The sequence below is a fragment of the Amblyomma maculatum genome, chromosome 1 (assembly GCF_055883805.1).
Source record: "Amblyomma maculatum isolate TAMU_Amacu chromosome 1, ASM5588380v1, whole genome shotgun sequence".
Classification (NCBI taxonomy): domain Eukaryota; kingdom Metazoa; phylum Arthropoda; class Arachnida; order Ixodida; family Ixodidae; genus Amblyomma; species Amblyomma maculatum.
This window is the reverse complement of record NC_139344.1, coordinates 467,083,714-467,097,944: the sequence shown is the minus strand read 5'-3', so window position 1 is coordinate 467,097,944 and position 14,231 is coordinate 467,083,714. Positions and strand designations below refer to the sequence as shown.

Sequence of the window (14,231 nt, the reverse complement as noted above, 5' to 3'; positions counted from 1 at the left end):
AAGGTTGTCCTGATTCTGTTAGCGATTACCTTAGTAAATACCTTATACGTAACAGACAGTAAGCTGATAATTTTTAAAGTCCTTGGAGTCCCCTTTCTTGTGAATGAGGATAATATTTGCATTCTTCCATGGTTCCGGTACCGTCGATGACACCAGGCTATCCCTATATACCGGGCTACTAAGCATATGGAGGGGCAGAGGGAACGCAAGGTCGGTATACGCTGGTTGCCAAAACTGTCATCGCAATCAGACACGATATCGACGGACATTCACTCCATTTTTATCCATGTCATTACCCAAAAGAGAAGCCAAAAAAGCATCTTCCTGCTTAACGTATACAGCCCGCCCAGCAAAAGGAATGGTAGCTTCAGCTATCTGCTTTGCAAGGCAGAACAAGCAGCAAGCAAGAGGGGTCTTCTCATCCAGGGGGACTTTAATGCATGGTATAAAAGATGGGTCTATGTCATAGAAACTCAGAAGGCAAGGATCTAGCCAGAGAAGCTGATCGTAGAAGGTTCAGCCTAAACACAGATCACATCCAGCCAACGCGAGTGGGAAATGGCATCAACCGCGATTCGTGCCAATACTTAGCGTTCGTCAAAGGAATAAGACAGGCAAATAGGGAAACCGCCGGGGAGACGCTAAGAAGTGACCGCTGCATCTTGCGCATCCAGATAGAAACCCTTCCGATCAGGAAACAATATGACCGGGCTAGACTCACACACTGGGAAGCCTATAGAAACACGAGGGTGGAGTCTGAAGAAACAGAGATCACGAACATCAAGGACTGGGTCGAGGGTATCAACTCGAACTGAAAAAAAGTGAGTAGGAAGGTCGCTCTCACCACCAACACTCCCACGTGAATGAACATTTCTTACACCTCTGGGATGCTAGACGGCGGTTGCTAAGAAGATGGAAAAGGCAGAAACACAATAGAAAGCTCAAGCATAAGATCACCGAGGTCACAAAACAAGCCGAAAAATAAGCGACGGAGTTCTCAAAAGGGAACTGGGACCAGAAATTTAGCGAGCTACAGGAGAACCTAGGCTAGGCTAAGACGTAGGCCTTGCTGAGGGATCTATCTCATAGACCCAAGTAAGACCAAATGTGAAAAGCATAAAACAATCCAAAGGATCGCGCACCAATTCCAAGGTACAGACCGGGAACTGCTAGAGAACATCAAGCAGCGATACACCGGCGACGAAACGGACGCCGACTTCAGCTCGCTATAGACTGGCAAACTAATCCTGTTCTCGACGAACCCATTACCATAGAAGAAGTCAGACACGCTGTCACGTCTGCCACGAAAAACACCACCCCAGGCAAGGATGGCATTACCAACGCCACGATAGGGAACCTGGATGAGAATTCAATCAATAGATTTACTGAATTCATCAACACACTCTAGGAGCAGGGGACCATCCCGAAAGACTGGTCTCAGGCAGAAATAGTAATAAATCAAGCAAAACTTCCAGCTTGGAAAATATACGACTCATTTTGTTAACGTCATGTTTGGGAAAAGTAAACAAAATTATTGTTCTTCAGAGGTTGCCACCTGAAGGACAAAGACCTCATGCAGCACACTATGTTCGGATTCCGAAAACACCTGTAAACAGAGGACATCCTCCTGCAGATCAAGGAGGGTGTGCTTAACACTGTCCCGCAATACGGAGAAAACATCTTGCTCGCGCTCGACCCTAAAACGGCATTCGACAATGTCAGTCACAGGGCAGTGCTAGACGGGCTCTGCAACTTAGATTGCGGGCAAATAATACACAGCTATGTGAAAGCCTTACTGTGTACCAGAACAGCCACCATTGGAATTAGAGGCATCAGGACAGACACCTTCCACACCCCACAAAAAGGGAACACCTCAAGGCTCAGTGATATCCCTATGCTCTTTAACATTGTTATGATTGGCTTAGTAAAGAAACTCGAAAAATTAGAGGAGCTAGGCATGCTGTCTACGCTGATGACGTCACGATGTGGGTGACCAGGGGATCCTTAGAAGAAAAACAAGACTGTCTGCAGAGAACAGCGGACACTGTCAACGCATACGCCCGACATTGCAGACCGTAATGTTACTGGAGAAATCAGAGGTGCTCAGAGTGCACAGAAGAGGGTACGATCTGCAAAACTCCATAGACGTCTACAGAAGAAGATCCCGGAAGTGTCGCAAATAAAACTCCTAAGCATGCGAATGCAAAGCAACTGCCATATCGATCAAACAATCAGGCAGCTAGCAAATACCACAACGCAGATCACGCGAAATTTTGCAAGAATCTCCAACAGAAGACGAGGCATGCCCCAGGAGGAAACATGTAGGCTAGTACAGGCCCTCGTTGTAAGTCGCAATGTATATTGTGTCCCCTACCAAATTGCGCTCGAACAGGACCAGGAACAACTGGACACAATCTTGAGGAAAGGCTACAAATGCACTCTTGGATTACTGGTAAACACCACGACGGAACAATTCGCTAAACTAGGTCTAAACAACACAGTGCAAGAGTACATCGAGGTCCACCTTCTCGAGCAGAAAATAAGACTCATGCAGACGCAAACGGGAAGGAATACGCTGAATATACTGGGCATGAGAGATGCTTGCACAGAAATAATTAGGACAGGGAGCATACCGAAGGAGACAAGAGAGATCACTAGGGTCAATCTGATTCCGAAAAAAAATGCATCCGAAAATACACAAGGCCAGAAAAGAAGCAAGATTGGAAGCACACGAAAGAAGCTTCGCAGGGAACAAAACATATTGTACGTCCGAGGCGACCACATACAAAGAATAATACGGAGCGGTAGCCAGCGCTGTTGATCAGCAGCTTAGCGAAATCAACTGCGCCTTTATCAAGATCAAAAACATTCTTGAGGTAGGCCTATCACCCACCCACCAGGGCGAGGAGGCTACTACGCAAATAATTACGAACTGGCAAGAAACATGCAGAAGGTATAGCAGCGGACGCATATCCACTGTACATATCCGCATACGCAGGGCAAGAAAATCACCTTTTCGAGATGCTTTATAGCGTGAACACCAGGCCATGAGACTGTCAAAGGTAACCAACGCGTCGACGCCAATGCCCGAGCATACGACAGCCGGGAGGCGCACAACGACGGGGAACTGGACGCAGTCACTAGACGCTATGGAGCCATCCTTGAACATCAAAGAGCCTTAAGGAGGATCTATCCACCTCCCCGCGAAGACCTTAATAGAGACCGGTCGGTTGCCTGAAGACAGCTACATCCTAACACATACTCTAACCTGAGTCTACTCAGTAAAATGCATCCCACAACATATGAGAATAAATGCCCACTATGCGGAGAGCCCCCTACACTCTACCATGTTACATGAGCGTGTCAAAAAACAAACGTAGCGCCAATAAACACCACACCAACACCGGAGCAGTGGGAGGCTGCGCTGTCCTGCTCGACGCCTGATGGCCAGCTCAAACTGATCGACAGTGCTTTCGAGACGGCAAAGGCTACTGGAGCCCTGGACGGAAGGCCCCAACCACGCCGGCAGAATTCCCTTTTTCTAAATAACGTTTTTCTTTCATTCATTCATCGCAGTCGTCATTCGTACCTATCGTACTAGTAAAATTGTAGATTAGTAGAAAGGAAAGGAACCGTATCTGTCGCTTTTAGGCGGACACTCATAAGGCGTTGTAAGGCAAACAGAAAGAAGGAACGGAAAGCAGAACGGAAGAAGTAAAAGCCATAGTGGAGGGCTCCGAAATAATTTCGGTGATCTGCGGTGACGGTGGCGAAAATAACTTAACGAAAATGTTTAGGAGTTTGTAGCGGCAGTTGAAGTCCTCAGTCCGGAAACCCATTGGCGTAGGCTTCTCTCCACTCTCTTTCGACGAGTCCTTTTTGACTCCTTGCGTCCGAGCCGGTCAGAGCTGCGTTCCACCCCTCCTGCGTTGGCTGGTTAATAATGATAATCTGATTTCGTTGGCAGGGTTGCACCATATGGTACAGGTCCGCCTTCTCTCCGCAGAATTTGCATTGTGAGTCAAATGACTCTAGATCTATTGAGTGTAGCCTTCATGGGCTGTTAAATGTGTCGGTCTGTAGGGTTCGGAGGTGTACTTCTTCCCCTTTGTCTAGTGCTTTAGCCGGTGTAGGGTAGACCTGGCGAGATAATCTTACGTGCTGAAGTATTTCAGTGTAAGTTAGAAGTGGTGTAGGAGGTTCCACAAGATCCGTATTGGGTGCCCGGAGGAGAAATGCTATCGCTGGCCAGCGGTCCGATACCCGAACACGGTAAGATTAGAGTACTTGGTCTCCTTATCCACAAACATCGACGGGCTGCTGCAACACTAGGAAAACTGCGCAAGGTGGGGGACCAGGTGGGCCGGATGGTGCGCCGGGTTTCCAACAAACGTGGGGGTTACGGTGCACAGACGCTTTGCGGCTGGCGCATGCACTCCTGACCAGTCGAGTACTGACTCCTCACCTCCACCTGCGCAGGTTTGATGAGACCGCCCTCGAAGGGATTTTCAGAAAGATGTATAAGCGTGCCCTCGATCTCCCGATCAACACATCCAACCAGCGTCTTATGAGCCTGAGGATGATAAACACATTCGCGGAGCTCCGGGAGGCGCACTTGACCAATCAATACGCAAGGCTTTCAAAAAACGCGTCGGGACGCCGCCTATTAGCCAGGCTACACGTCCACCACGCAACACCACGGCCGGTCTCGAGAGAAAGAGCGCTTCTCTTCTCTTACGGCCTCTCCAATGGGGTCTGTTTCCACCGCCCGCCGCGGCTCGGTGGGGTCTCCACCGCCCCACTGCTGCTAACTGCTGCTCCTCCGCTACAGCCGTTCACGCGCAAGGGAAACGCGCGCTCGCTTTTAGCTTCGCCCGCGTCAGTTGCAACCGGCAGGTCCTGACATTTCGCCCCTTATGGTTTATACAAAGTCCGTCATCAACATCGAACATTTATCGTGTACGAGGAATAAAATACAGTCAATAATCAGCTCACGCGCGCGCTCCATCATCAGTGCGGCCGTGCACGGTCGAATGAAGCTTCGGGTACACTTCAACATTTTTTACACCTAAGTTTTGTACAAAAATACATGTACCAGGCTATGCAATCTGCCTGTGAAGGCTTTAAGCAGGTGTAGCGCGACCTGATGTGAGTGCGTGGTGAACTGTTGGGTGGAGATTCCGCCAACCGCTACCGTTTTCGTTTAGATCAGAAGAGGCACCGGCAAAAATTCATGGCGCGTCTCAGATTCAGAGTAAATAACAAAAATTTACTCATATAGTAAAAATTTCACTTGTCTAGTGGAGTGGGCTGTTCTAGCTTCGTTCAAAACATATCAGTTGGTTTAAAGACCGAAGATGTATATGTAGTCTCGCGACTACATTTAATCAAAGAAATGGGCATAAACAGTTAAGCAGAATCGAAAAGAGTGGCAAACAATAAAAAATTGTCCTTCAAAGTTACACATTGCACTATTATTCATCAATTCATCGAAATGCGACCTGCGTCTAGAAAATTCAGGCCCAAATCTTAATGCACGGCTTGTGCATATAAGGAGTTGGCCTCTCGGTCTTCTCTGTCACTTTCCTGGCATAATTAATTGAGAAGAATTCTGAGAAATGTTTCAAATATCAAAGAAGCGGACCTAATAACAACCTGTTGTCAATTCCTTTCGGGCAACTCCATAATATGGAGTTTTCATAATAAGCATAATATCATGTAAAGTTTCATTAAAACAATGTTAATTTGCAAAATTAAAATAATGTTTATAATACCCCACATTGCACAGTATATGAATTGTAATAACATTTAAAACTCAACCCTACAACGTTTACTTTGACTGTTATACTAATACTTTATATCATGCAAGCATTTTGCAATTTACATTACATTTTTATGAAATTATTTTCATCTTCGGGGCTACATGAATGGTTTCGCATCTAGCGCTGAAAGACAGTTTTCCTGTTGCAGACAAGATGCTGTCATGTTAGCCTTGAAGAAGGTTCGATGTGATCACTGCTCATTCAGTTTTCTTTTGGTTCCTATTCTTGTACAGGCTTGGGGAAAATTCGGATTAAAATGAAAAAAAGTAGCTACCGTGCCTCAATGTATGCCATGCTTGTCGAACGTTTGCTGAACGACAGTGTTTTTTATATCCGTTCACGTGTGGTACGTTGACGACATGCCGCTGCAGCATCTACCTTCTGTGCTCTTTAATTTCGGGGCTGCCCTCACCACGAAACTCGCGAGCGACAGCGCGAAACCAGGCAAAAGCCACCCGCCGCCGCTGAAGCAGACACGGAGCGAACAGTGAGCAGGTCGCGCCCCTTGCGGTGGCGAAGAGCGTAACTCAAGGAGAAAAGTTCCCATTGTTGACGCGGCGATTGAGAAGGCCGTAAGAAGGAGCGCGCGCTCTCTCCCTCGAGACCGGCCGTGGCAACATTTACGGAAGAGCGCGTACGCATTCCTGAAATCTGGAGATACGCCCTGCACGTACGCCCTCTTCCGGCCAACATGACACGTGACGACCACAGTGGAAGGCGCCTTGCGCGGGCGGAGGCACTGGCCCGTCACTATGGGAACAAACACGGAATATTATACGTGGACGCCTCCGGCCCTCACCATGGGGGGCGGTACACAGTCGCAGTCGTCCGAGCTCAAGACATAACACATACGGAAGAAGTTGCCATCGCGTTAGCCACCGCAGACAAGGACTCGCGAGTCATCATCACCGATTCGAGAGGGGCCCGCAGAAATATTAAACAGGTGTACAATCCTCTCTTTGCGCACCGCATCCTTCAAAACAATGACTACCTCGGGCCCCCCCGCGTCTCGAACGATTGTATGGGCTCCAGCTCACATGGGCCTCGAAGGCAATGAAACGGCAGACGCCGCCGCCCGCGCGCTCACTCTCCGGGCACCGCCTTCAGACCCTTTTGATGCGGATCCCGAACCCAATCCGGCTGTCACTTTTCGAGAAATTACTGAATTATTTCAATTCGGCCATGCAATTTATTCTAAGCATTGTAAGTGCCTTACAAAGGTGGATAAACGCGCACTCTTCTGCCATTACACTAAACCGCTGCTGTGCCCGCAGTTTCAAAACAATTTGATCCTGCCTGTACAGGAAAATGCCCGCACTGTGCGGAGAACTCTGCGGACATCTTCCACATGGTGTGGGCATGCCAGTCAACCCCGAACCTCCCCCGCAAACCCAACCCCACCCGGGAGGACTGGGAGGCAGCCCTGCTCGGCTGCTCCGACTTGGCAAGCCAGAAGGCCCTGGCCCACCGAGCCCGAGCCGCGGCGGTCGCCAATGGGCTCCTGTAACGAGGAGCCTACCTAGTGTTTGCGTGAGGCTGCCCCGGCTACCTCAAGCTTTCCCCAAATAAAATTTCACACACACACACACACACACACACACACACACACACACACACACACACACACACACACACACACACACACACACACACACACACACACACACACACACACACACACACACACACACACACACACACACACACACACACACACACACACACACACACACACACACACACACACACACACACACACACACACACACACACACACACACACACACACACACACACACACACACACACACACACACACACACACACACACACACACACGGGCTGAGGTGTGTGCGCTCTCGTTCCCTGGGATGCCCTGGTGACCTGGTACCCAACTAAGTGTTTGTGTTGGTTGTAGCCACGGGTGTAACTACCTTGCAGGAATTTAGTTGCTAGCAGTGCAATTCTGCCTCGAGGTAATTGCGATATGCTGTCTGTGCATCTGTAAGAATGTATTGCATCTAGGGCAATCGCCAATTCTTCCCCAGCCAGTGTGTCTTGGCTGAGCAATATTAGTCCGTCCCCTGCTCGATTTTAGTGCAGCACCGCGGCGGCCGCCATTCCCTGTTCAAGACCCCCGGCATCGACTTGGAGCATGCCCTAGCATCCACCGTAGTGCCTTTTTATAGCTTCCGCTCGTAGTTGGCGTCTTGACTGGTGAAAATAGGGTTGCATATTCCTCGGTAATAAAGTTCCTTTGAATTGTGCTCTTCATGAGAATGGGATGTCGCTTTTAGGGCATAGCTGTCGTTGGCAATTGATGCTCAAGTCCTTCAAGACTTGTCGGCTAGCCAGAGTCGTTGAGAGTCGTACCACCTGCGCTGTGAGCTTTGCCTCTATCAGCTCGTCTACCGTGTTGTGCATGCCCAGTCGTAAAAGCCGGTCCGTCGATGTTGTAGGAGGGAGGCCCTTCTTGTGGGCTGTTGTGATTATGACATACAGGTTCTTGATGTCAAACTTCCTGAAACGGAGGTAGGGTGCTGCATAGACGATGCGGCTCAGAACGAAATGCTGCACCAGTCGGAGAGTATTTTCTCCCATTTCTGATTTCCGCGTCGTTTTCCTGGCGATCATCCCGGCGACTTGCTCGCTCATGAAGCGGAGTTTCTGCACGGCGAGGAGGTCGTTGCTCTTGCTTGTATATACAGACCCAGTATCTTGAGGGTCTGAACTTCCTTGATGGGTGAGTTGTCAACGTGGATGTCGATCGTGGCCTGATTGTTGTGCTGGCGGAACACTAGGAATTCACATTTTTTGGAGGTTAGGCCACACGCTCGTGCATAATTCTGAACTGTTATTGCCGCTGTTTGTAGTTGTTCTTCAGTAATTACCATACTCACCGTGGTTGTCCAGATGGTTATATCGTCAGCGTAGGCGTATCGCATACCATGTATTAGATTTGGAGGGGCGGGATACTTTGCTGTGCAATGTTGAGCAGAAAGGGGGATAATACTGCCCCTTGCGGAGTGCCTCTCGCGCTCATCTTCACTTGCGTATTTCGTTTGGTGCCGATGCTGATGTGGACGGTTCTGTCTATAAGGAAATCGTAGTTTTACGAGTAAACACGCTCGCCACAGTTCGTGCACTGGAGGTTTGTGGAGTGCTTGACGTATTCAAACGCCTCTTTGAGGTCGAGGGTATAGAAGTGCTCGATCACTGTGTCTGCGTGTTGGATCAATGACTTCGCGTTTGAGTTGCAGAAGCATATCATGGGTGGACAGATGTGGTCTGAATCCAAACATTGTGTATGGCAGCAGCTCGTTGTTCTCTAGATAGTTGGAGAGACGCGCGTGGACTTCCTTTTCAGTGAGTTTGCCTGCGCACGCCGTGAGTGATATAGGGCGTAGGTTTTCAATGCTGTCTTTTTTTGCCGGATTTGGGGATAAAGTGTACAGTCGTGAGCAAAAGTGGAGAGACCACGCTAACTGCTACGATTGCTTTTTTGATGTATAATAATGTGCCAAAGAAAATTGCTTGGGCAAGGAGGCAAGTATATTATGCATGGTACCTAATGCACTTTTCAGAAATAACTCTTTCACTGTCAGAAAAAGCTGGCGGGTAGTTTTCTCAAAGCACATGGTCTCTTCACTTTTGCTCACGACTGTACATTGGCTGTTTCCCATGCCTGTGGAATGATGCCAATGCGCCAGAATTTGTTAACGTAATCGGTAAGTTGCTGCAGTGCCTTCGTGCCGAGGTTGGTTAGAAGTCCGACCGTAATTTTGTCTTGTCTTGGGGTTGTACCTCGGCGCATATCTGCTAGTGCTACTATGATTTCTTCTCAAGTGAAGTCTTTATCTAGATCTTCGTTCGGTTCCCCCCGGTATTCTGGATTTGAGGGTTCTGCGTCTCTCCAAATGCAGATATAGAGACGTGGGAGTTCATCCACGAGTTAGTTACCCGTGCCTTGAAATCCGTGTAAGGCTCGATGCAAATTTCTATGTTGTGCACCCTTAGATTTCGGTGGATCATTTAGGCATCGGAGAAGGTTCCACGTAAGCCTGATGTCTGGCCATCCTTTGATGGATTAGCACCTTTTTAGCCAATTGGTGCGAGTGAGGTTCCATGCGTATTGGTCTGCTTGAGTAGTTAGCTCCACTATTCGAATTCTAAGTTTTCGATTGTGCCTTTGTTACTCCCACTGTTTTATGAGATTACGTCTAGCTTGCCAAAGGTGTACAAGATGGTTGTGAACAGGTGGGTGGTCCTCCGTAGTGGGAAGGGTTTTTGTGAGGGATATCTTATCAGCGCATCAGCAGCGGCATTCAAATCCGGCGGCGGAGTGGTTGCTCCTGGCCCTACGGGGCTGGGACTGGTAGGTTACCGCCACTTAATTACGGCGGGGGCTAGCCTGCCACACCTTTGTAGGCCGTCATTGCACCCGCCACCGCTTAGGTGGTGGATGACGGTTGTTGCGACGCGCATCTTTCGTTTCCTCTTCTTTTTCTTTATTGCTTCTCTATTTTCATTGCTGCCGGCACGAGGCAGCGTAAGTCACTCAGCTACAGAGCCAGTAGCAGGCCAGTGCATTTTCGTTTACTTCTTCCTACAGTCGCAAAAACAAAAACAACAATCCGACGGCGGCGGCAGCGTTTCCATGGAGCTGTCATGCAAAAACGTTTTTCTGCTGTGCGAAATTAGCGCACATCAAAGAGCTCCAGGTGATTGAAAACATTCCTGACCAAACCGCTATAGCACGTTTCTCACTTTTATATTGTCACGTTACTGATGACGAGGAAGGATTGTGCTGATCTGGCAGAAGAAGAGAAGAAAGCGTTGGTGCCTTGGGGCTAGTAGGCTTCACCTTGTCCCATTGCCATATCACTGTAAACACCCCCTTGTTTGTTTCACTGTAACAATATATTATTATTTATTTATGCTGTAAGCCTTTTGACAGTCTCATATAGGAGTGGGTAATAAAGTCACAATATTACAGACAGTTTACAATACATTCTAGAAAACAAAAAAAGAAAACAGCGAAACAACAGAATGGAAAGGAACATTGAACAACAAGGAACATTAAGCATTTTGCTTAATACCGATGATGTATGCACATGAAACACACTCAACACACTTCATGATTTGTTTGACCTATTCACATAGATGCCTCTGCTCACATCGTTGCAGTTTTCTGGGCACAAATATTGTAACCTGCGCTAACCGTGCCATTTCAGGAGGGGGAAGAAGACGAAGTTTGTGAGGAGTGCACGTGGTTATCGACCGCCACTGCTTTGCCTGGTAAAGCGCCTGTTCTCTGCTTACTGTGCCTCAGTGCCTCAGTGCCCCAACCCCGTCCTTTGACCCTGTCCTTCTGGACTGCCGTCCTGGTAGCGATAGAACCCGTGACATTCCGGTGGAGACGCGGGGCAAATGCAGCACAGCCCCTCAACACCCGCTACTCTGAGTACGCCCCCAAGTCTCAGCCGCCGCCCCTTCGACGGGGAGGTCGAGATACGTGCCAGCCGGCGACTTCAAGGGATTGCTCCTGAATTTGGTCTGTTGCCGAACTCCGGCTCTTCACGACTTACAATGGCCCGGAGTACCACGACCCAGTGTCAACAGACGGACTCGTTTCTCGCGCCGTTCGTGATGTACCTACTGATGGCTCCTCGAGCGGCTGCCACGTTCCATGGCAATGCCTCCGAAGATGTGGAGGATTGGCTGGAACAGTACGAACGTGTGGCCCGCCACAATGGCTGGAATGCCGAAAACTGTCTTCAGAATTTGTATTTCTGCCTGGACAGTACGGCTCGGCACTGGTTCGAAAGCCACGAGGCCTCCCTTACATCCTGGGACACCTGTAAGGAAGAGCTGGACGGACGTTCGCCAATCAGTATCGGCGACGGCGACAGGATCGGCGAGCAGAAGAGCTTCTGCAAACAAGAGTACAACGACGCGTGGAGTAGTGTAACCCGCGCTAACTGTGTCAGTTCTGGAGGGGGAAGAAGACGAAGTTCGTGACGAGTGCGCGTGGTTCTGGGACCGCCGCTGCTTTTGCCCGGTCAAGCGCCTGCTCTCTGCTTCCTGTGCCTCAGTGCCCCAACCCCGTCCTTTGACCCTGTCCTTCTGGACTGCCGTCCAGGTAGCGATAGAATCTGTGAGAATATTTCCACCTTGCTGTTGAATGCATCTGCAGATGTGGAGGAGACAATGTCGAGTGGCAGATTATGCCAAGCTTCTATGAAGGAAGGAAAGAAGGAATGTTTAAACGTGTTACAGCGAGTGATAAATGGCCTGATCGTCCTGTCGTGGTTTGTTCTGGCTGAATGTTGGTTTTAAGTATTATTGTTTGTTGATATTAATACGGTCATGATAGAGAAGGTAAAAAAGTTTTAAAGAAGCAATGTGTCGCCGGCTGTTCAAAGTTGGGACGCCTGCTCTGTTGTGCAACGCGGTTGCTGAGACATGTCGCGGGTACTGCGAAAAAATAAACCGAAGGGCGTGTTTTGCATAGATTTTAATTGATTGTTAAGGTTGACTTGATGCGGATACCAAATTATACTGCCGTACGCAGGGATTGGTCGTGCGAGACACTTATAACTTGCTAGCTTTACTTTAGCTGGCGTTCGTGCAAGTTTCCTCCGAAGGAATGTAAGCTGTCTATACGCCTTAATGCACGTTTCGCTGATGTGTACATCGCATTTCATTGTGTTTGTGATGGTAATCTCTAAATATTTAACTGTGTCGACTTATGCTACTTGTACTCCGATTAAATCATAAGTAAACTTTAAGAACACCCGTTTTCGGGTTATACTCTAGGAAGCGTTTTTTTCCTGTTTATATCCATTCCCCATTCTTGCACCACCTGGAAATGTTAGTTAAGGAAGAATTGAGGCGTATCTGGTTGCTAATAGTGCGCACTGTAGAGTAGATGACGCAGTCATCTGCAAACATACCTACCATTATATAAAGTTCCCCTACCATTTTTCGTTCCATAGCCCTCTGGGTTGTAACCAACTTAAGTGGAACTCTCTTGGTTAGCCTCCACGTTTCAGCACCATAGGTTAGTACAGGAAAGATGCAACTGCTGTATACTTTCCTCTTGAGCGATACCGGTAAGCTGCTAGTCATAATCTGCGAGTGCTTTCCAAATGCGCTCCATCCCAACCTTGTTCTTCTTGTTATTTCCTTTTCATGGTCCAGATCTGCGGTTAGTAGCTGTCCTAAGTAGACATATTCAACTACTACTTCCAGTACTTCGCTACCTAAAGTAAACTGCTGTTCCTTCCCGAGTCTGTTGAACATTACCTTAGTCTTTTGCATATTGATTTTTAAACCTACCTTTCTATTTTTCCTGTCTAGGTCATCATTCATCATTTGCAGTTCATACCCCGAGTTGCCTAGCAAGGCAATGTCATCAGCAAATCGCAGATTACTGAGGTATTCTCCATCTACACTTATCCGTAACTGCTCAAATTCTAAGTCTCTGAATACTTCCTCTAAGCAAGCTATGAATAGTACTGGGGAGATTGTGTCTCCTTGCCTAACACCTTTCTTTATGGGAAATGTGTTACTTTCTTTATGCAGAACTATGGTTGCTGTGCAGCCACTATATATATCTTCCAGCACTTTCACGTACGGCTCGTCTACCCCCTGATTTCGCAATGCCTACATTACCGCCGAGGTTTCAACTGAGTCAAATGCTTTTTCGTAATCAATGAATGCTATGTATAAGGGCTGGTTGTATTCCGAGCATTTTTCTATGACCTGATTGATTGTATGGATATGATCGATAGTAGAGTACTGTTTCCGAAAACCTGCTTGATCCTTTGCTTGGTTGCAGTCTAAGGTTGTCGTGATTCTATTAGCGATTACCTTAGTAAATACCTTATACGTAACAGACAATAGCTGATTGGTCTGTAATTTTTAAGGTCCTTAGAGTCCCCTTTCTTATGAATGAGGATAATATTTGCATTCTTCCATGATTACGGTACCATCGATGACAGCAGGCAGTGCATATACAGGGTGGCCAGCTTTTCTACCACGATATCCCCCCCTCTTTCAGCAAATCTGTAATTATCTGACTCTCTCCAGCTGATTTCACCCTTTTCGTAGTTTTTGATGCTTTCTTGACATCGTCCTTCGTCACTGGAGGAACGTCTGACCGTTTTTCCCTACCGCCAATTTCATTACGGTCCTGACTACTTTGGCTACTGTAGAGATCTGTAACATTGAGATAGGAAGCGTGCAGAGTGGGTCAGATAAATAACTCAAGTTACCGAAATTCTAGTGGAAATTAAGAAGAAGAAATGGGCATGCCCAGGACATGTAGTGCGAAGAGAGGATAACCGATGGCTGCTTAGGGTAACAAACTGGATTCCAAGGGAAGGAAAGCGTAGCAGGGGGCGG

General features: G+C 48.0%; 1 protein-coding gene and 1 pseudogene across 1 annotated transcript in view; both read left to right on the top strand.

Annotated features, from left to right (window-relative positions):
- LOC146209879 (solute carrier family 41 member 3-like) overlaps positions 1-14,231 on the top strand; it is a 173,079-nt gene that overhangs the window by 35,570 nt on the left and 123,278 nt on the right. The window lies entirely within an intron of this gene.
- LOC146209881 (uncharacterized) lies at positions 2,682-3,601 on the top strand (annotated as a pseudogene).